Below are 23721 nucleotides of genomic sequence, written 5' to 3'. Positions count from 1 at the left end.
TATTTAGATATCGCTCACGTTATGCAAAAGCTGCACTTTGCACTAGAAAATGATTTTTGTTCCAACTTTTCTTCACTTTTGTCACTTTATATGGAATCTTATATACATATATATGGATTTATATATATATATATATATATATATATATATATATATATGGCACTAGATGAAATTGTTCAGGAACAAATATGTTCTTGAAAACTCTTTAAAAAATAATTTCTTTCGTTTTATTTTTGCGATCCAAAAGCATTTCGACCGAACTTAAAATTGTCTTTAAAATTTATTCTGAATGTCTATATAATTAGTTTGATATTAATAGTTTTTTGGGACTTGACATATTTTTGCAAAATCGATAAATTAGTTAGCTTAAATTATTTTGCTCTTATATGACAATTTTCGTATATGAACACTTCGTATAGGTTTGTTTTAAATTATACTAATTCATTTCTTTGAAAATATTCCATTTAATAAATTTTTATGCGATTCAAATGCGTTCTTAAATAAATTAAGACAATAGACAAATAAATAATACATGATTGTTTTTTTGTTTATGCTTACAAAAGTAAACAAATGCAAATTGCTGATTCTGTATGAAAAATATCACAATCAATCCTACAGCATTTAAAATAAATTTTATAACTTTAAACTTTATATATATACATACTCTTACTTTAAATTCATTCACCTAAACATATTTTTATCAATTTGAATATTAACTATAACAATTTTCATATTTATTTTTAAATTTTTTGCATGATTGGATAAATATTTAAATCTTTAAATCTTTCTCTTATAAAGTATATTTAAATTATATATTTCACTAAAATGGTCTATAAAATTAAATTATAAGAAATTCTAGAACAATGAATTCAAAAGCGTCTTTTATAATTCATAAAAAAATCATAGTAAATATAAAATTGCACCTTTGAATTTCTTTTGAACGTTTTAATTTTAAGATGTCAGTTTATTTAGCACTTAAACGTAATTTAAAAAAATATTAAAACATTTTTATTTTTTATATTTAGGAATACACGCTATAGCAAAAACACACATTTTTAATTAATCTTACCATTTATTTTATTAAGTTTAGCAAAATTTATTTATACTTAAATATTTATTGCCAAGTGATACATTATACATATATACAAATTCCTCAAATACTAGTTGGTATTGGTATTTTGCCTTAAGGCAAGTTACATGAACTTTTCGATATGTGTAAATAATCGACTTAATCAATAAAAAATATATTAATTTATGAGTAGTTAAAAGTATTCCCAGTGGATTTATTACACATCATTGCAAACGAACGAATTTTCTAAAAGCAAATTTTCAAAAATCAATATTTTTTATATTTGAACTAGTTTCCCTAGGACTTTAATAGTTTAGTATGTTCGTTAACACCAAGTACTATATTGTTATACAAAGTAAATCGTCTAATTTTAATTTTAACAAACGTCAAAGAAACTACTCATTTTCTCAAACTTTTATGAATTTTTAAAATTGAACTACTTGTCGTAAGGCCGTAATATTTCAGTAAGTTCTATAGGACCATGATATATATCGCTTTATATATATATATATATATATATATATATATATATATATATATATATATATAAAAGTTCCATAAAAATCGGCTTCAATTTTTTTTCAACAGTTAATTACAAGAAATAATTCTATATATATATATATATATATATATATATATATCCATCTTTCCCAAAGTGCCAATTACAATTTCCCAAGCCGGTCTAATTACTTGAGATTATTAAGAATCTTTTAGAATTAGAACATTGAGCCTTTCTAAGACTTCAAAGTCAAGAGTCTTTCTTTAGTCGTCTTCTTGTATTGGAAAATGCTTTTCCAGAATAATTGGAAAAGTTCGGTAAAAGAAAACGAAGATTAATTCTACCAAAATAAATGAACAAGCAAAAATTACTAAATCATATATATATATATATAATTATATATATATATATATATATATATATACAGTTTAACAGACGGAAAATTTTAAAAACAAAGTTTATTAATAAGGAAATTATCAGGGTAAATGAATTTTGTGAAAAGTTTTTATGGGAATTAAGAAAATAATTGCCTTGCAAATTAATTTTTTTGGTATAAGTTCGTTGATTCAAAAAAGTATGGGCAATAGGCTGATATCTTAAACATATATAATATTAAAAATAAATTTCAATCTCCAGAAATAATTCTAAAATTAGCACTTGATATAAAAAGTATTTGAAATGAAATTAATTAATTTAATATAATTAATATTAAAAATGAAAAGCTTGACAAATTCAAAACTTGTTTAATTTAGAACTCTCAAAAATCTAAAAAAATTATCATACGGAATTTTTATATCCAAATTTAATTTTTTAACAAATAGCAGTATTATTAAAATTTGTATTTTGTAATTAAGGTCTGATATATTATTTTTACTAATTTATTTATAGAATTTGTAGTGCTTGCTCAAGTACTAACAAAAAAATTAGAGGCTTAATTTTTTTTAAAAATAGTTTAAATTATTACAAATATATTATACATTATATTAATATAAAATTTACAAAAAAAATGTACATAAATGTAATTTTATATTAGTAGTGCACCTCGCTTACTAATTTAAAATCTAAAAAAAGTAGACAAAGTATTTTTACTAATTTATCATAAAATCATAACTAGATTCATCATATATTTTCATCTAGTATTATTTTAGATAAATTTCGTGTGTGTAAATTAAATTCATATCATAATATTATATTATATAACATATTATATGACATATAGTAGAATTTGCTGAATTACTTAGGTAGCTAGGGGCACTTTTGTACATTTTATAAAAACACTTCTGAGGCTTTATAAGTAGTTTTTGAATTTTTCATTTATTTTTGAATATTTTTTTGTTTTTAATTTTATGGTTGGTCGTAAGGAGCCGAGTTAGTAAAATAAATTTTTATTGCTTTCTGCGATTTTAAAATACATTAAATAGTACAAGTATTTATTTTATTTAGATTGTAATTGCTTAAGATAAAAGATTCAATATTTTTTCACATTTTTTTTTGTACAATTTTGAGCACTCGAAACAAAAATCTTGGATTTTAAACATTTTTATTTATTTATCTAGAAAAATTTATATATTTAAATTTTTTTTATAAATGAATTCATTTTTGCGTTTAAGTCACTAATAATTTTTAATGATTATCAAAGTGTTTTTTTTTATTTTGAATTGAATACAGAATTTATATTTGATTTATTAACAAATAATATATTCATTGAAAAAATATACATAATATAAATATTTATACATAATTACATACATAGCATTTTTTTATAAAAATGTTATTATTGTGAAAAAGTGTATTTCCACTAAAATAATATTTTTCTTTATTTCATGATATTTCTTTTTAAATTTTTTTGTTAAGTGTGAAAATGTACTTACTAATCGCAATTTCAAAATACGATTTATTTTTTACAATTTTAATAATTCTATTATTCATTCTATATTTTTAACTTTATATATTTTATAAATGAATTTATATACTTTTGTAACAAATTAGAAATTCGTTTTATTATACAATACAAAACATTAAAAAAATTTAATGAATATTTATGTATAAAGTATTTGTATAGCTTGTCATAGCATTTTTTTATTTTATGTAATATAAAAAATGATATAGAATAATTGACCTTAGAGAATTGGAATTTTTCTTATTCATTTTTGAATGAAATTTTAATCAAATATTAATTGCAATTGTAATGCAGGATTAAAAAAAAACTTTTAGTGCCTTTCTTTGATAAATAACGAGCCAGAACTTCAATTTATTTTATTTTATTTTATAAATTTTTGTATCAAGAATACATTTTTATTCATATTCTAGTTTTTAATAAAAATTAAAATAATTAAATAAAATAGTACTAAACAGAAAAATCTTATTCAGGCAACCATCTAACTTATACTAAACGTAAAAATCCTACACTAGATTTTAAAACAAAATTAAAATTATTTTTGCATACTTTTCGAGACTTTTTTTTAATCATCTTCAGGATATAAATACATGAGTTAATAAAAAAGCAAAATAAATCTTAAAAAATTAACAAATGACTAAACAATACTTATTTCTGTGAACCTGACTAAAAATAAAAAATTGGACATCTAGAATTTTTTTTATTGGAAATATAAATTAAAAATAATACTCATATGCATCTAAGATTTTATAAATAAACATTCAGTATAAAATATAAACTGTAAAAAATATCAATTATTTACTTAAATTCGTCTCATATTTTTGAAAATAAAATATCTGTCCTATAAAAAGCACATTTAATTTTTATTAGTTAGAACTCATTGTTGAAAAAAATTAAACCAAATTATATAAGAAAATTATTTTTTAACTCGGCTCCATACCAAAACAATAATATTTATATACAAAATTAATTAAAGTATTTAAATTAACTAAATTTATTTTTTTATTCGTGTCGTGAAAATTTGAAATTATTTCTGTTATTGTATGAAAGTAGATTTTATTCATTAATATTAATAATAATTATTAGTAGTATTTATATTATTAAATGTGTTTTGATGTGAAAGTGCTTTTTCGAAAGTTCCATTTTGTTTTATTTTTTTTAAATTATTAATGTTTTTATGTTGAATGTTTGTGAGAATGTATGTGTCCTTATTTAAAACAAATTTATGTGGAAAATATTTATGGTGTTTCTCATTGAAAATTTTATTATTGTTTACTTAAGCATTAATTTATAAATGATTTTATTTTACTTATTTTACGATTCGATTTTTTTACTTAACCATTTTCATTAAAAATTTATTTATGTAGTTTATTTTTTGTATTTATTTTCATGAGTATTTAATCATTCTTTTGTTCATATTTGTAATTAATTATTTACTTACTATAAACACTAAAAATAATAAAAATATACACTGTAATTAAGTACCACAAGATTAGTTACATAATTTAGTTTTTGATTTTATTTATAATTCTTATATATTTTCTGACTTATTTGTATACTAATAATATATAACTTGCTCTTCATGAGGTATTATTTATTTTTATATGTATTTTTTCATTTATTATATTTTTTTTATTTTTTATATTCTTATTTTTTTATTTATTTTATTATTTCATTTTTTATATTTTTTTATTTTTATTTATTATATTTTTTTATTACATTTTTTATATTTATTTTATTTTTTATATATTAATTTATTTATTTATCGTTGAGAAACATTTGTATAAATATTTACCCAAAAAATTCTCTAATTGTATGCGTAGAAGTATTCCATAAAAAATATTTAAAAAAATCCTATTTAATAATATTTATATTTATACCAAAGACTTAAACTACTGGAACAAAAAATTTTCATCATAAATATTCATTTACCAAAAATAATTTTTTTGGGTCTCCACCTGCTTAAAAACATCATTTTTTCTAAAATTTTATATGAAAAAAAATTATTAGAGATATCAATATAAAATTACACTATTTTTTCTCTTTGTTCCAGTAGTTTAAGTCTTAAAGTTAAATTTAATTTTCATCTTATGTAATTTTAATTGCAATAAATCAAAAAACGGCTTGAAATTACATTTGTGCTGTAAGGGTGATAGATTATATCGATAATGTCGTCTAGATAATCGAATAATGATAATGACATGCATTTTGTGACGTATAATCGATTTAAATTCGATATCGGATAGTTGGGAAACCAAATTACCGGTATTAAAAATAAATAACGTTATAAATATAATTGATACATTTGTTTTATTTTTTTTATCATTTTAAAATCCATACATTTTTCAATTTTTTTAAATATTTTTTAACTTTAGTAACTGCAAATATAACAATGTTATATATAACAAGGTTTACAATAATTTAGTATCTAATTTAGGTACATTAGAAACAATATTAGTTTTATCTTGTCTAAATGTTTGACTAAAAAACAATATTTATATGTAACAAAATTTTAGTAATATCTTAACAAAAATGAATTGAATTTGTAGAAAAATTTTAGTCTTATTTCAATGGAAATAAACTGTGAGGTATTTAAAATTTAATCATTTTTCTAATAACTATTGCAAATTAGAATATTTTGGTGGGATTGTAAAAATTTAAGATAATACGTATTTTATACGATTTTTTTCCAAATTATTCAGAAAAAGTATTAGGGACAACCCTTGATATATATATATATATATATATATATACATAATTAAACCTTCAAAATAAAATAACTTAAATCGAGTTAATCCTCCACCATTAAAGTGGAGTACTAAAATTTCGTCTTTAATGAATAAATCTGGATTTCGAATATTTTATTACATATACTAAATTTTAACTAGTTTATATTTTATATTTGTAACCGTTTTTAGTATTTAAAATATATTTTTTAAACAATTTTTTTCATGGAGCCACAGCTAAATATAAATTCATATTTAAACCATTTTTTCATATAGGAAAGTCAAATAATTTTATCAAAACTTGTTCGTTGATAATTTAAAAAGTTACCTACAAATTAGATTATTTCTGTATTTTGTACATAGTAATTATAAACCTATTATTATTATTACAAAAATAAAATAGAAATTCACACTTAATAAAATTAGGGCATTAAATTAGGGTAAAATTATTCGTTTGATAATTAAATAAAGTTAAATATGTTGTAAAATAAATAGTTTACTAAAACAATTTATTCGAGTTAATATTAATGCATATATTTACTGTCTACTATTACTAGTACTATTTTTAGTGCAATATAAATTGAGTTATAAACTTATTATATATTTTAAATATCAGATATTCAGTTAGTGCTTAAAATTATTCAACTATTCAACAAATATTCTACAAAATTCTGAAAAGCAATTTTATTTATATGATTTTTTTTCGATATTTTGTTGCTAACATTGCTAAATAAAGCTTTCTGATATAATATAAAATTATACATATATTTTTTTCCTTTTGCTGGAAATTGGAAATATTTATATTGTCGTTGTAAGTAATATCTCTATTTTATGAACTCTGAAAATTGCCAACCTCGTTAATTTGAATTTTTTGTTATATTTGGTGCTGAAATCGTAAAATTTATGTTTCTTAATATTGCTGATAAAATATTTTATTAATATAAAATGAATAATCCAATTTCTCTTTCTTTTTGCCGAGAATTTATATTCATCCTATTTTTATAAGTACACACATTTCATTTATTTAAATATTAATATTGAATTTTAAAACATAGCAATTCCATTTATTTGAATTTTTGTCTTAATATTTGCTGCTGAATTCTTAAAATTTATTTTTTTAAATATTTGTTGCTAAAATCACTGAATCAAATATTACATAATGTAAATAATATAAAAATTCTTCATTCTGGAAATTTACATTTATATTATCTTTATAAGTAAATACATTTAAATTCATCGAATATTTATATTAAATTCTGAAAATCCATTCATTAAATTTTGTTTTCTCAATTTTGATTTTTGAGTTAATAAAATTTATTGATAGTAACATTGCTGAATAAAACTAGTTGTGTATGGCATCGTGCCTTAAGACAAATTGCTGGAACTTTCAGCATCATTTTTTTTTTTTTGAATCTTTCAAATCGGATGCTCCGTTCTCTCAAAAACTCGATTTCTATTTTCTGCACACTTTGCTCCGTATCTCCGTAACGCCTGGACTTGCTTTTGCCAAAAACTAATCAGCACATCTCCCTATCAATAGGGATCGAATGTTTTTTAAACCATTTAAATCGGTTGATCCGTGCGCCCGAAAACGTGAACAAAAATTGTGTCTACACATACAAACACATTCATTTTTTCTTAGGCATGCCAAAATGTTCAGAAACCTCTGAAACGTGAAGACATGCTAGAAAAAATTATTTTCAATTTTTGGCCCATTACTATAACTTCAATAAAATATTTCATTGATAATAAAAATAATCTTATATTTTCTGGTAATTTATTATATTCATATTGATAGTAAAATATTTATATATGATATTTTTGTTGAAGATGTTAAAATGTTTAATTTCTTGGAGGGCGTAACATCAAATAAAAAATAAAGATTTTTTTAAAACATCTTTATTTTTCCATACGTAAAATTCTACGTCATCATCAGTTCTGGTTCTACAATTCTGAAAAAAAAACAGAAAGTAACGTTAAAAACTAAATATATGATATTTTTATATTTTGTAAAATCATTATTTATTTGTATGTTAAAATATATCACAATATCTAGTGCAAATATATACAAAAATACAATAAATTTAAGTGCTAATACTAATATATTACAATGCCATAAATAGTTTATTATAATTTTTCAATCATGTTTTTACAGCTGTTTTTTGATTTGCAAACAAATTAATTTCTGATATACAGTTTTTTCTGAATTCTGATTTCAGTTTTTAGTTTTCTTGAACACGTTTAATTAAAATTATTTATATTTATTGATTTGGTCATATAGTTTGATAAGACAAACTTTTGTGTCAAAACGTTTGTAAATTTTAATATTATTTAATATATAGTACATCTAAACATATGAAACAATTTTCAAAAATTGTGCAGAAGGTCGAATTTTCAATAAAAATAAAACGAATTTTCACTTTTAAATCATTTGTCGCTAAGTTACACCTAAAATTTTTTTTTTAAATTTTCAAAAAAATTTCCATGCTATTTCGAAAATTCAAAACTTTGATTGAATTGCGCACTATCTAAAAGTTAATATTAAGAGCTAAAACTTTCAGAAAATTGTTTTTTATAAATTTGGAAGCATTTGAGCCCTTGGGAGCAAGGAAATTCGAAAATGTCCATATTTAGGACCACCCTAATATATATATATATATATATATATATATATATGTAGGTGTGTGTATATTATTATGTGTACGTCATATGGTGTCTATTAAATCAAGGAATTAGTCCAGTATAATATGGGCAGGACATAAAATTTAATGCCCATCGAAAATGCGGAACTGCAAAGACTTATTAATAGACATATTATATATAATATAATAATATATACACACATATATGTATATATATACATATATATATACATATATATGTTTTATGTATTGTGGGGAATTTTATTAGGAGAGAAATTAAGGCGACTTCAACGAAACACGTCGTAAATCTTACGATTATTAATTTCCCAGATGAATATGTGGAGATAAAATTTATATATATATATATATATATATATATATATATATATATATGTATATATATATATATATGTATATATATATATGTATATATGTTTTTCAATTTTCCACATATTACGACCTTTATTTACTAATTTGCTAGTAATCAAAGCAATTCTACACCTTAAAACTTCAAAACAAAAAGAATGTTTACAAAATCCATCAAAAAGCGAGTTCAATCCACTTCGATGTTTTCAAAACATTGAAAAATCGCCTTCAGTCGCTATTGATGTTTAAAATCAACAAACTTTAGAGATTTATATACAGTCTAATGATTTTTAGGAAATTAAATTTGAAATAATGTAGACGAATTATTTTTGAGGCGAAAATCGCAGAAAAAACTAGTTAATAAAAAATTACTAGTACTATTACGTAATGTTTCTCGGGCACTGGATTGTTGATCAAATTTATATTGATAAATTTACTTTTTTTTAATAATAATAAATAATCACAATATTTAATATATGTAATATATAAAATTACTACTTTTAATCATTTGGTTCATACAAGTCCTATACTAACCAATATAAATTTATAAATAAAAATAGGTGTGTAGTATGCATAATTTCTAAAAAATATTATTTATAAAGACTTCTCTGAATTACACAGTACAAACATTACACATTTTTCAAATAAGTTCTTTACATTTCTATACCTTCAAAATAAATAAGTAAAAATAAATATAAGAATTGATATAACCAATTTACAAAGCATTTACTTCAATTATTAAATACTTGTGATAATATTTTTTTTACTATATTGCTTATGTTTTTGAATTTTTTTTTATCATATAAGGTTTTTATATTTTGTTTGATTTTTTTCTAATTTGCACAAAACTTGGACTGTTCACTTTTTATCTATCACCAATTTTTTTCTTAGAACAAAATAGATAGATGGAAATAGAGAGCATGTTTTGCTTGGCTAGAATCATCTTTGAATCATATTTTATTTGCTAATAAGATTTGACATCATAAACAATTTTTTTATATATAACATTTGATAAAATATATAAATATTTTATAGTTCCATATCTAACAAACTAAAGTTTTTGGTTTATTACTATTTGGTATTATTGAAAAAAAATACAATTTGCAAGTATCATTCAAAAAATTCTTCTAATGCAATTTAATTTCATTGAAAATAAGAACTATCTAACTAATATAAGAATTAATTGGAAACAAAAAATTAGGTGTGAATAAAAATTGAATATTCTTCAGTTCAATTTGGTTTATAGTATTTTGAGGAAACACTTTATTCAAATATTTCCATGTATTTACTCAAAATTTTTCTAAATATTATATATTTTTTTAATTTATAACAACTATATCATTATTTCCATGCTAAATATATATCTTAGATAATTTTTCAAATGAAAGCTTTAAGAATTCATTTTTGCATTACCTTATGAAGAAACTCATAAATATTTCTATCTTACCATTTAAGGGGGAAAAACACGAAAATTGTTTTAAAGTATGTATTTAAAAATTCGACCTTGAATGACCTTGAGTATTCTTTCAAAATGCTTTTGGATCGTGAAAAGTGTCAAAATATATTTTTTTAATGTTTACTTTTTAGTAGAAGATGAATTTCTTGTGTCATTAATGACAATATGTCTGTATGCCTACTTTTGACCTTCAATGGCCTTGGGTAGTCCTTAAAAATGCTTTTGGATTTCGCAAAAAGTCTTACGGAATCAGAAGAATTTGAGAAATATTTTATACAATTAATGAATCTTATTTCATTTAACAAATGGAGTATTTGAATATTATAAAACTTGACCTTGAATGACCTTTAATACTTTTTCTAAATGATTTTGAATCTCTCAGAAAATCTTAACAAATTAGTAATAGTGGTGGATTATTTTAAAAATATAATAAAACTTAAATATTACAACTATTCATTTAATTGTTTTATTATTTATCGATAAGATCATCTCTATCACTAATAGTAGGTACGTTGGACAAGTATATTTTGATTTATATTTGAAGTAGGTTTAAGTGGCATTTTGCGTTAAGGCAAGTTGCATGATCTTCCATATATGAGTCAATAATTTACTTAATCAATAAATAATATGCTTAATTTTTGATAATTAAACAATTTTCCGCTGGACTATAATATTTTAAGATGTTTGGTTAAGCCTTCAACTTTACCACTATGCAAAGTTTTATTAAAATCGTCAAAACAAAATTTCTATAATTAATTATGAAGAAACGGCTCGACTGATCTTCACCAAAAACTAATCAGCACTATTCCCAAATAATATCTTTTAAATATTTTTTTGAATTTTCAAAACCGGTTCAGGATTTTTGGTGTAAACTTTGACGAAAAATTTTGTACCAATCTGCTTATTATAAAAATACTGACCTTGGTCGGCCTTGAACGACCTTGAGTACTCTTTCGAAATGCTTTTGGATGTGTAAAATGCAAAAATGTGAAAATTCATTTAGTAAACAAAAATTTGTTTCCATATTATCAAATTAAAATAGTCAAATATCTTTTAAATAAAAAAAATCGGTGCAGACGTCGTTAATAAAATTAGTTAATAATAAATTATCCCTATTTAACAATGTATGTATATTTACTTTATCAAATGTATAAATTATCTTTTGCCTAATGGCAGCTTTCAATATATTCCATTAGCATAAATTTATTACAATAAATTGTTATTTTAACAGAGTTTGCGATATTATAATTAATGAGAGCCATTAACATAACAAATAATGCAGTTGATTTGCATTTGATGAGTTTTCGATTCGTCCTAAAATGCAATTATTATTTGCTTTGGGATATTTTATGGGATTAAATTGTGTTATAAATGGAGAATCATTAAGCAATAGTTATATATATATATATATATATATATATATATATATATATATAATTAAATTTAATTAAACCAATCAATGAAAACAAAATCAAAAGTTTGTCTTTATGAACAAAACTGTTCGTAACTAACTCAATTCGTGTAAAAATAAATTTATAAAAAATATTAGTTTTTTTTTGTGCTATCTTATAATTACTAACAAAACTTAAATGAGTACTAAAAAAACGATGAAATCAAATAAATTTAATCTTATATCTTATTAGTAATTACAAAAGTTATTTGACAAAATTTATGGGAAGTGGGTCTTTCTATGTATTATTATATTCAAATATCATTTTGAACATGAGAGAAACTTTATTCTGAAGAAATATATGACTCATTAGTTTACAAAACCACTAAATTATGTTATTAAATATTAATATTACTGTGTATCAGTAATATTATAATTTTTTTTTAACATTTCTTAAGCCGTTTAGTCACCTGAATTCTGTAAATTTAAGGGAAGTGGGTCATTCTGTGTCTTATTATATTCAAAAATTATTTTTAACATAATAGAAACTTTCTTCCAAACAAATTTTTGAATACAAAATTTACTGATACTTTGTAGTATGTTATTAAATAATAATATTACTGTGTATCAGTAATATTATATTTTTTTTTAATATTTTTATCAAGCCGTTTAGTCACCCGAATTCCACAAATGTAATTTCAAAGCCGTTAGTGTAATGGACGAGCGTTGACGTATTAAAAAGATGCAGTTTTTATTAAAAAAAAAATTTAAAAAAATATTTATGAATGAATTATATACTTTCATATCAAGTATAAGTGTATAATGAATATATTTATAAACCAAAATTATGTTTTTAAGTTTTGTATATATTAAAAACTTATTATTTTTAGACCTGAAAAAATTATTCTTTGTTTACATTATATATACATATAAATATTTTTACTTCGTTATTAAATCACATAATTAATTCGGACTTTCGTTTGATATATTTTTTTTATTAAATTTTATTAATATATTTAGAATTTTTATTTGCATTCTATCAAAATTATTATTGTTTTTTGTTAAATTTGTTTATTCGCGATTTTTTCGATATAACAAACGTTTACTTCAGGTTATTAAATTTTAGCTAGAAATTCATGTTAAAATATTTTTTGTAGTTTGTATATATGTTATTAGTACTTTTTATGTTTAGCAAATTGTTTTGCTTAAAATAATTTAATTTAACCGGTTTTTGTAAATGGATATAACGACAAATCATTTCCTAAAAATCTAAATTATTAATCATATCATATTTTTAATCAATTTTTAAATCATTTAATTAAAGTTACATAACATTACTCATATTTTACAATTCTCAATTATTATTTATCGCAAATAAATTAATCAGCAAAAATAAAATAATATAACAAATTAATTATTTTTGTTGTAACTGAAATGACTAAAAACAAATTATATATATATATATACATATATATATATATATATATATTTATTTATTTATTTCATACTTTCATGTCAAAATTTCATATTAACCAGATTTTTGTAAAAATTTAGCCCGAAAGTTTTCTGATATAATTAAAACATTTTCTTATTTTTTTAATATTTTTGCGTTAAAATTTCAGAATTTTATTAAAAAAATCATATTCAGACTTTAATTATAAACATTAATTTTAACAGTTTTTTTGAACATTATTATAACACACAAATATATTTTAATTATTAACTTTTAATAGTACATTTTAATATTATTCCAACTTTTTTACATTAAATTTAAATGATTTACTATTCTATTATTTTACCATTTTGATATTTTTCATTTTTAAATTCAATCTTCATAAAATATCAATATTTTTCCAGTTTAATAAATTTGTTTCAATATTTTTCATTTTAATATTATTTTTTGGATTTTTGGATTTTATATTTTAATATTTTGTTATTTTATTTGCATCGTTATCATTTTATTTCTTCAATATACTATTAAATATTATTAAATTATAAAATCATTATCTTAATTTTTATATTACTTTATTTGAATTCTTTAGTATTCCAATAATTTTGATTTTAAATTTTGTTCAACAATTTTAATGTTATTTTACTTAGTAAACAATTTAATAATTTTTTAATTAATTTAATTGTATTTTTCAATATTTCAATCATTCAACAATTTATAATTTAACACTACATATTTTCAATTGTTTTAAACTTTATTCAATAATTTTAATATTTGTAATAATAATAATTTAATATTTTATTAGTTTTAAAATTTGAATATTTGTTTTTTTCAATTTTTAATTTTTTTATGATTTTATCAGTTAATTTTTTTATATACTTTAAAATAATTTATTAAACTAATAATTTCGTAATTATAATATTTCTTCTTAATTTAATTTTTATAATATTTATATTTGTAATGAACAAATCACTTAATATTCTCTATCTTTTTTAATATTTTTACATACTTCATAATTTTGTTCAATAATTTCAATAACTTTAATAAATTTGAATATAATAATAATTTACTATTTTATTAATTCTGAAATATCAGTATTTGGGTGTTTTTAATTTTTTTTTCAATTATGTTTATTAGGATTTCAACAGTTATTTTTTTTATTTCAATTTTAAATACTCATAACTAATAATTTTGTAATTTTAATATTTTTTCATAATATAATTTTATAACATTTATATTTGTAATAAACAAATTACTTAACATTTTCTATATTTTCTTATATTTTTATAATTTTATATTTTTGTTCAATAATTTATTCAATAATAATTTTTATAATTTCAATTATAATTAAATATTTTATTAGTTTTGAAATATTAAAGTATTTTGGTGTTATTAATTTAAAATATTTTATTATAATTTTTAGAATTTTTACACTTAAATTTTTATTTAATTTTAAATACTCAGAACTAATAATTCCGTAATTTTAATATCATTTTATAATATTTTCATTAAAATATTATTTATATTTGTTAAAGAACAAATTACTTAATATTCTCTTATTACCATTTATTTTATATTTTGTTTAATAATTTTAATAAAAATGAAATTTAATAAAACGTTAATAATTTGATAACTACATACTTATAATTCAATTCATAAGTTTATAATTATTATTATTAATTTTTTAATAATTATTATATATTCATAATTCATGATTTATTTAAAAAAAAAATAATAGTTTGATATTTCAATTTTAAATATTCTAATAACTTAATATTTTCAAACAATAATATAATTTTATAATTAATTTTGTTTAAAATAATTTTATTGACAATTTTGTCTTTTGATATTTCAACATATAATTATTAGTATAAAAGTGATCATTTTTATTTTGTATATATATTAGGGTGGTCCTTAATATGGATTTTTTTTTGCTTCCAGGGGCTCAAATGCTTTCAAAATGATAAAACAAAATTCTCTGAAAGTTTTAGCTCTTAATATTAACTTTTAGATAGTCCGCAATTCAATCAAAGTTTCTTATGAAAATAACATGGGTAAAATTCAATTTTTATTTAGAATTTTGATAACTTAGCGGCAAGTGAATCAAATTTTTGAGAATAACGTTGTTTTTGCTTATTTTGGTCACAAATTAAAAAATTACAAGAGAAATTTAATACATTTTATTAAGTAAGTATTCACTTAGATCGAAGAACCAAGAAATTTTTGTTTAATTGCGGACTATCCTAAAGTTAATATTTAAAGCTGAAACTTTCAGAGAACTTTGTTTTATCAATTTGGAAGCTTTTGAGCCCCTGGGAGCTAACTTATGTATATTTACATCACATCTACATTCATTTTATTTACAAAATCACCATCGCCAGCTCTCTGTCTACCATCAAACTTCGTGCATAACTCACAAAACAAAATTATCGTTATATCCATTAACCAAACATTTACCAACTAAAACTTTTATTAACTGCATCTTTTACTACGTCAAAAGTCGTCCGTTTAGTACGGTGGAGACATCTCCACCGTATCTCGTCGAATAGATTCTGCAATCGCAAAGACACTAACGCATTTTTTTCTCTTTTTTTTATCGCCTTTGTCCATTCGATCGAATACCGAAAATCTTCAAAGATTCCATGATGAAGAGCATGCAAATTTGTTGAATTCGATGTGGCTAACGGCCATCACTTTCCTTTGCGTCGGATATGGCGACATTGTGCCCAACACGTACTGCGGAAGGGGCATCACGCTTACGTGCGGCATGGTGGTAAGTCATAAGATAAATGACTCATTAATGATAGATTTTTGTTATGTTTGTAGTAACGTCCGGAATAGGCGCCTAAAGTACTGGACCGATTTTGAATTTTTTTGGCTCAAAGTGTGTGTTCAAGTTGAACTTAGGTTATAGGCTGTATTAAAAATCTCAGTGCATACTGGAAATATTAGAATTTTAGAAAATTCTATCAATTTTTAGTTACGAATTTGTTACTGTTTGTAACACAAACTTGTTACGATGTTTGATCACGATAGGCTTCTAAACTTTTGAACCGATTTTGATTTTTTTTGGCTCATTGTATGCATTTAGATGCAACTTAGGTTATAGGTTATAATAAAAATCCAAGTTCATACTGCAAATATTAAAATTTTACAAATTTCTATTAATTTTGACACATGAATTTTAAGAAAGTACTGTGAAATGACATGAAATGTTTTTGAAAACTTTGAAACAATTTGATTTGTGATTTACATTACAAGAAATTTGTTTAAAGCATTCAGTGTAAGATTGTCACGTGTCACGATGTTTGTCCGCAATGTACTCCTAAACTACTGAACCGATTTTATTTTTTTTGGCTCATTGTATGCATTTACATGCAACTTAGGTTATAGGCTATATTAAAAATCTAAGTTCAATTTCGAAATATTAAAATTTTAGATATTTCAATTAATTTTGACAGTTACGAATTTTAAAAAGTATGTGAAACCGTAATAAATTGATTTGTAATTTACTAGAAGGTCTCAGATATGTTACAAATCACAATTTAAGGTCGAAAATTGATAAATAACTCATTTAAATAATATGACAATTGGAAGATGGTTATATGTGCAAGAAATTTGATTAAAATTAATTTACTGTAAGTTTATGTCACGAGTTACGATGTTTGACCGCGATGTACTCCTAAACTACTGAACGGATTTTGATTTTTTTAGCTCATTGTATGCATTTAAATGCAACTTAGGTTATAGGCTATATTAAAAATCCAAGTTCATATTCGGCATATCAAAATTTCAGTAATTTCAATTAATTTTGACAGTTATGGTTTTCAAAAACAGTATGAAATGACACTTGTCAATGTTTATATTGTTGTATGTGCAGAAAATTTGATTAAATTTCATTTACTGGAAGTTTGTGTCACGAGTTACGATGTTTGACCGCGATGTACTCCTGAACTACTAAACCGATTTTGAATTTTATAGACTCATTGTAAGCGTTTACATGTAACTTAGGTTATAGGCTATAACAAAAATCCAAGTTCATACTGGAAATATTGAAATTTTTAAAATTTCCATTTATTTTGACAGTTTTGAATTTAAAAACAATATGAAATAACAGTTGTCAATACTTTTAGAAACTTTGAGACAAATTGATTTGTGATTTACATTTTGATTTTATTCAGACACGACAAAGCATCAGATATATTACAAATCATAATGTAAAATCGACTGTAAAAAAATTGTTAAATGATTCATATGTTTTCTAATGGGCATCACGCTTACGTGCGGCATGGTGGTAAGTCATAAGATAAATGACTCATTAATCATAGATTTTTTTATGTTTGTAGTAACGTCCGCAATGTACTCCTGAACTACTGAACCGATTTTGAATTTTTTTGTGTCAATGTGTGTATTTGGATGCAACTTAGGTTATAGGCTGTGATAAAAATCTCAGTTCATACTGGAAATGTTAGAATTTTAAAAATTCTAATAATTTTGACAGTTATAAATTTCAAGAAAACAAAGCACTGAATTGTCAGTCAATGTGTCATAAATTTTAAAAAATATATGGGTGATAGTTGTCAATGTTTCTGGAAACTTCGAGACAAATTAATTTGTGATTTACATTTTGATTTCATTCAGATACAACAAAGTCTCATATATTTTAGAAATTACAATGTAAAATCGACTGTAAAAAAATTGATAAATAACTCAAGTTTTCTAAGAGTTGCATGTGTAAGAAATTTGTTTAAATTCAATTTACTGTAAGTTTGTGTCACGAGTTACGATGTTTGACTGCGATAGGCTCCTAAACTACTGAACTGATTTTGATTTTTTTTGGCTCATTTTATGCATTCAAGTCCAACTTAGGTTATAGGCTATAATAAAATTTCAAGTTCGTACTGGAAATATGAAATTTTTAAAAATTTCAGTTAATTTTGACGCTTGAAGAAGTATGTAAAATGGCAGTTGCCAATGTTTCTGTTGTTTTATATGCAAGAAATTTGATTTAATGTAAGTTTGTGTCACGTGTCACGATGTATGTCCGCGATGGACTCCTAAACTACTAAACCGATTTTGAATTTTTTTGGCTCAACGTATGAATTCAAGTCGAACTTAGGTTATAGGCTATAATGAAAATCCATGATCATCGTGAAAAATGTAAAAATTTTAAAATTTCAATTAATTTTGACAGTTCTGAATTTCAAAAAGTATGTGAAATGACAGTTGTCAATGCTTATATTGTTGTATGTGCAAAAAATTTGATTAAATTTCATTTAGTACAAGTTTGTATCACGTGTTAAGATGTGAATTTTTATGGCTCAATATATGCATTCAAGTCCAACTTAGGTTATAGGCGATGTTTGTCCGCAATGTACTCCTAAACTACTGAACCGATTTTAATTTTTTTTGGCTCAGTATATGCACTCAAGTGCAACTTAGGTTATAGGCTATATTAAAAATCTCAGTTCATATTCGAAATATTAGATTTTTGAAAATTATCATTAATTTTGACAGTTATAAATTTTGAAAAGTAGGTGAAATGACAGTTATTGTTTCTGAAAACTTCAAAACAAATTGATTTGTGATTTTCCAGAAGTTCCCAGAGATATTACAAATCACAATGTTTTCTCAAAAGCGGCTGCACCGATTTTAGAAGTTTTAAAAATGATCGGTACATTTCTATAAGAACTCGCACAACTAATATATTGACTTCTTATTAATTAACTATATTATATACAGCTAGTGTATGTATTGAATTATACAAGTATAAAGGAGGGGGGTTTCTAAATTAAAAAAATACACTATTAAGCCACTCCCTTTGGGTGATTTGAATGTAATTTGTAGATATTGTTAAGAATTCGTTAAATATATTATGATCATTATTTAGTTTAAGTGAGCACAGGATGCACGGGAAAATCATATAAATTTTCCATATATATATATATATATATATATATATATATATATATTTCCATAGCTAAGGTAAATACGCATATCTTTTTAGGTCTAATGCAAACTTTCTCAATATTAATAGTATATTTAAAAATAAATATTGTGTGGAGACAAAACAAATTTGAACTCTTTACAGAATCTTGTTTCATTCAACTACATTTTTTATTCACAAACTTCAATTGATGTCAATTCTTGTCGTAAAATTCAAAATTTAGTTAAACGAATTAAACAGAATTATCTATTTGTGTTCTATAATATACATTACATTATATATATATACATTAAAAAATGAAAATTGTAGAGACAAAAATCAAAATATTTGCTGAATTTTGATTCATTGAATTACATTCTTTATTTCTAAAAAATTTAACAAAACTCAATATAATAATTTATTTTAATATTTATTTTTGCAATATGTTGTTATATAGTGAATTTAAAAATAGATATTGTACAGAGACGAAACAAATTTGAACTTTTTGCAGAGTTTTGTTTCATTCAACAGTATTCATTTTATTTACAAAATTTAACCGAAGTCAATTTGTGTCGTAAAATTTAATCAAATAACTATTTTATTTAAAATATAACATTTATTACGTTTTTTTTCATTCAGATTATCATCGACAAAGTAATTTTGCAGTTTTGCATTATAGAAAAATCCCAAATTCTACATGTAGTAGTCTATCTATATTTGTAAACTGCCATCCTTCTAGACAGTGTTATAATAATTTTTATATTATTTTTTAAATTTAGAATTTATCTATACATTACATTGAGTACATAATTTATATCCATTAATAACCATAATTATATTTATTCTGGTATTAATTGTATTCATTAACACCTACAGATATTTATTATCATATAAAAGTATTCGAGATTTATTACAATACGTTCATAATCATATTATTATATGATAATATATATGTATATAATCATATATTTATATATATATATATATATATATATACATATATATATATATATATATATATATATATGTGTGTGTAAAAAAATTCTATTGAATTGCGGACTATCTAAATGTTAATATTAAAAGCTAAAACTGTTACAGGATATATATATATATATATATATATATATTAACGAATAAATGTACGAAATTTCTAAAAACATCTGAATCATTTTTTTTCTTCTGAACAAAAGTTTTGCAGCCTCTATTTTTATTTTCTAAAATAGTATATTTAAGTAACATTTTTTAATTGTTTTTTTTTTAGTTTTTACTATTTTATAGAGAATTGTTTTTAGTTAGAGTTTAGTTTACACAGCAGTTTATTTTATTTATTACTAAAAACAACTTTTAAAATACACAAGCACAATATTCATTCCAGGTTGTTCTTTTTGTAAATTATCATATAAAAGTATTCGAGATTTATTACAATACGTTCATAATCATATTATTATATGATAATATATATGTATATAATCATATATATATATATATATATATATATATATATATACATATATATATATATATATATGTGTGTAAAAAAATTCTATTGAATTGCGGACTATCTAAATGTTAATATTAAAAGCTAAAACTTTTACAGGATATATATATATATATATATATATATATATATATATTAACGAATAAATGTACGAAATTTCTAAAAACATCTGAATCATTTTTTTTCTTCTGAACAAAAGTTTTGCAGCCTCTATTTTTATTTTCTAAAATAGTATATTTAAGTAACATTTTTTAATTGTTTTTTTTTTAGTTTTTACTATTTTATAGAGAATTGTTTTTAGTTAGAGTTTAGTTTACACAGCAGTTTATTTTATTTATTACTAAAAACAACTTTTAAAATACACAAGCACAATATTCATTCCAGGTTGTTCTTTTTGTAAATTATCATATAAAAGTATTCGAGATTTATTACAATACGTTCATAATCATATTATTATATGATAATATATATGTATATAATCATATATATATATATATATATATATATATATATATACATATATATATATATATATATGTGTGTAAAAAAATTCTATTGAATTGCGGACTATCTAAATGTTAATATTAAAAGCTAAAACTTTTACAGGATATATATATATATATATATATATATATATATTAACGAATAAATGTACGAAATTTCTAAAAACATCTGAATCATTTTTTTTCTTCTGAACAAAAGTTTTGCAGCCTCTATTTTTATTTTCTAAAATAGTATATTTAAGTAACATTTTTTAATTGTTTTTTTTTTAGTTTTTACTATTTTATAGAGAATTGTTTTTAGTTAGAGTTTAGTTTACACAGCAGTTTATTTTATTTATTACTAAAAACAACTTTTAAAATACACAAGCACAATATTCATTCCAGGTTGTTCTTTTTGTAAATTATCATATAAAACGTTCATAATCATATTATTATATGATAATATATATGTATATAATCATATATTTATATATATATATATATATATATATATATGATTATATACGTATCATATTATTATATGATATATATGTATATAATATGTATGTATATTATATTATACTATATATTATATCTATTATCTATCATACCGTGAGATAAATATACTACTATTAACTTATTATATACCCATATAAGTTTTACTCTTTATAAATCTTAATTTCTATTACTTATTATATTTCCCTATATTATTATCTCTACCTATCTATTGTCTATACCGGGATTTGAACCCGGGACCTCCGCGTGGCAGTCGCGCACCTTAACCACTACCCTATCGGCTACCCCCACTAATAATATTATTAGGACTGCACTGTTGTTACCGCGGTTCATTTTCTAATTAATTGGCTAATTAATACTAAAGCGGCACGACGAGACGCTTCGAAAGACGATTGATCGTAGGGGTTACGGTGGCGTAGTGGTTAAGGTCGTTGGCTGCCACGCGGCAGACCCGGGTTCGAATCCCGGTAGGGTACGGAAAAATTAGCGTTTAAGAAACATAGGTGTAAGGTTAGAAATAAGATTGGGCGTGTTATGTATATAGGGTTGTAGGCGTAGTATTAGGCGTATTAAGCTATATTAGGCGTACTATATAGGTAATTAAAAGGCGTACAATATAGAATTTAAGGTTTAGGCAAGGTTTAGTGTATATGATATAGGTGAGATACCTATAATACAAGAAATACGTGTTATATGATAATCGTTAGCAGAATTTTAATACGGGTACTGTATAGAATGCATTTTTATTGTTATAACAACTCTTTAAATATTGTTTTATTTTTCACGACAAATAAAAGAAGTACGTGGCATACCTCAACATTTGGTTTTTGCAGTTTATTAAATAATTAACTTCCCGTAGGGTAGTTATAGTAATGGGCCGAAAATCAAAAATGAAAATTCCAAAACGACATTTTGATGGTTTCTGAACATTTTGGCATACCTCAGAAACAATGGATGTGTGTGTGTGTTTTGTATGTCCGCATTTTTTCGTCCACGTTTTCGGGCGCACGGATCAACCGATTTGAATGGTTTATAAAACATTCGATCCCTATTGATAGGGAGATGTGCAGATTAGTTTTTGGCAAAGGCAGGTCCAGCAGTTATGGAGATAAAGAGCAAAGAGTGCAGAAAATAGAAATCGAGTTTTTGAAAGAACTGAGTATCGGATTGAAATGATCTAAAAACATTTAATTTGTAATAATTGGGAGAAGAGGTGATTAGTTTTTGGCAAAGACAGGTCCCGCCGTTTCGAAGATTCAGAGCTGAATGTGCAAAAAATGGCAGTTTTTGAGAAAACTAAGCGTCCGATTTGAATGATCTAAAAAACTTTCGGCCTGTATTGACAAAAAACAATTACTTTTGAGGATAAAAAATTTGACATCTTTTTTTTTTTCCATAACATATTTTTGTAATTTTGGATCAAAAATTCAAAAAATTTAAAAAATTACCAAGACTAAGCACAGTCTAAGCGCCACTCTGGTACAAATGTTTACCCAAGTGCGTTTAGACTGTTTATGTAAAGGAGTATTTTTTCAATTTTGTGAAAAAAACTATTGAAAAATGTGAAAATGCCGCCAAGCTAAGCACAGTATAAGTGAAAATGTCGCACAGAATTATTTGCAAATGCGTTTAGACTGTGACTATGGGGAGCACTTTTTCAGTTTTGTGTAAATTTGGCAACTATTTTTTTTTTGGAAATGTGATTCGAAATAAATGTCGATTGTTAATGTTCTGGAGATAAATTGATTTAATTATAATTTACATTTGATTTGCCAGATATAACAAGATTGCAAAATTAATGAAA

The 23721-nt window shown here is 22.4% G+C and overlaps 1 protein-coding gene across 1 annotated transcript in view; it reads right to left on the bottom strand.

Annotated features, from left to right (window-relative positions):
* Nucleotides 1-23721, bottom strand: part of LOC113366045 (small conductance calcium-activated potassium channel protein) — a 156913-nt gene that overhangs the window by 103487 nt on the left and 29705 nt on the right. The gene's annotated exons all lie outside the window — the stretch shown is intronic.

This window comes from Ctenocephalides felis, unplaced genomic scaffold (assembly GCF_003426905.1).
Source record: "Ctenocephalides felis isolate EL2017-DRISC unplaced genomic scaffold, ASM342690v1 CF-g0.4_SCAFFOLD_01170, whole genome shotgun sequence".
NCBI lineage: Eukaryota > Metazoa > Arthropoda > Insecta > Siphonaptera > Pulicidae > Ctenocephalides > Ctenocephalides felis.
Note: the sequence above shows the minus strand (reverse complement) of the source record. Positions and strands in the feature narration are given on the sequence as shown.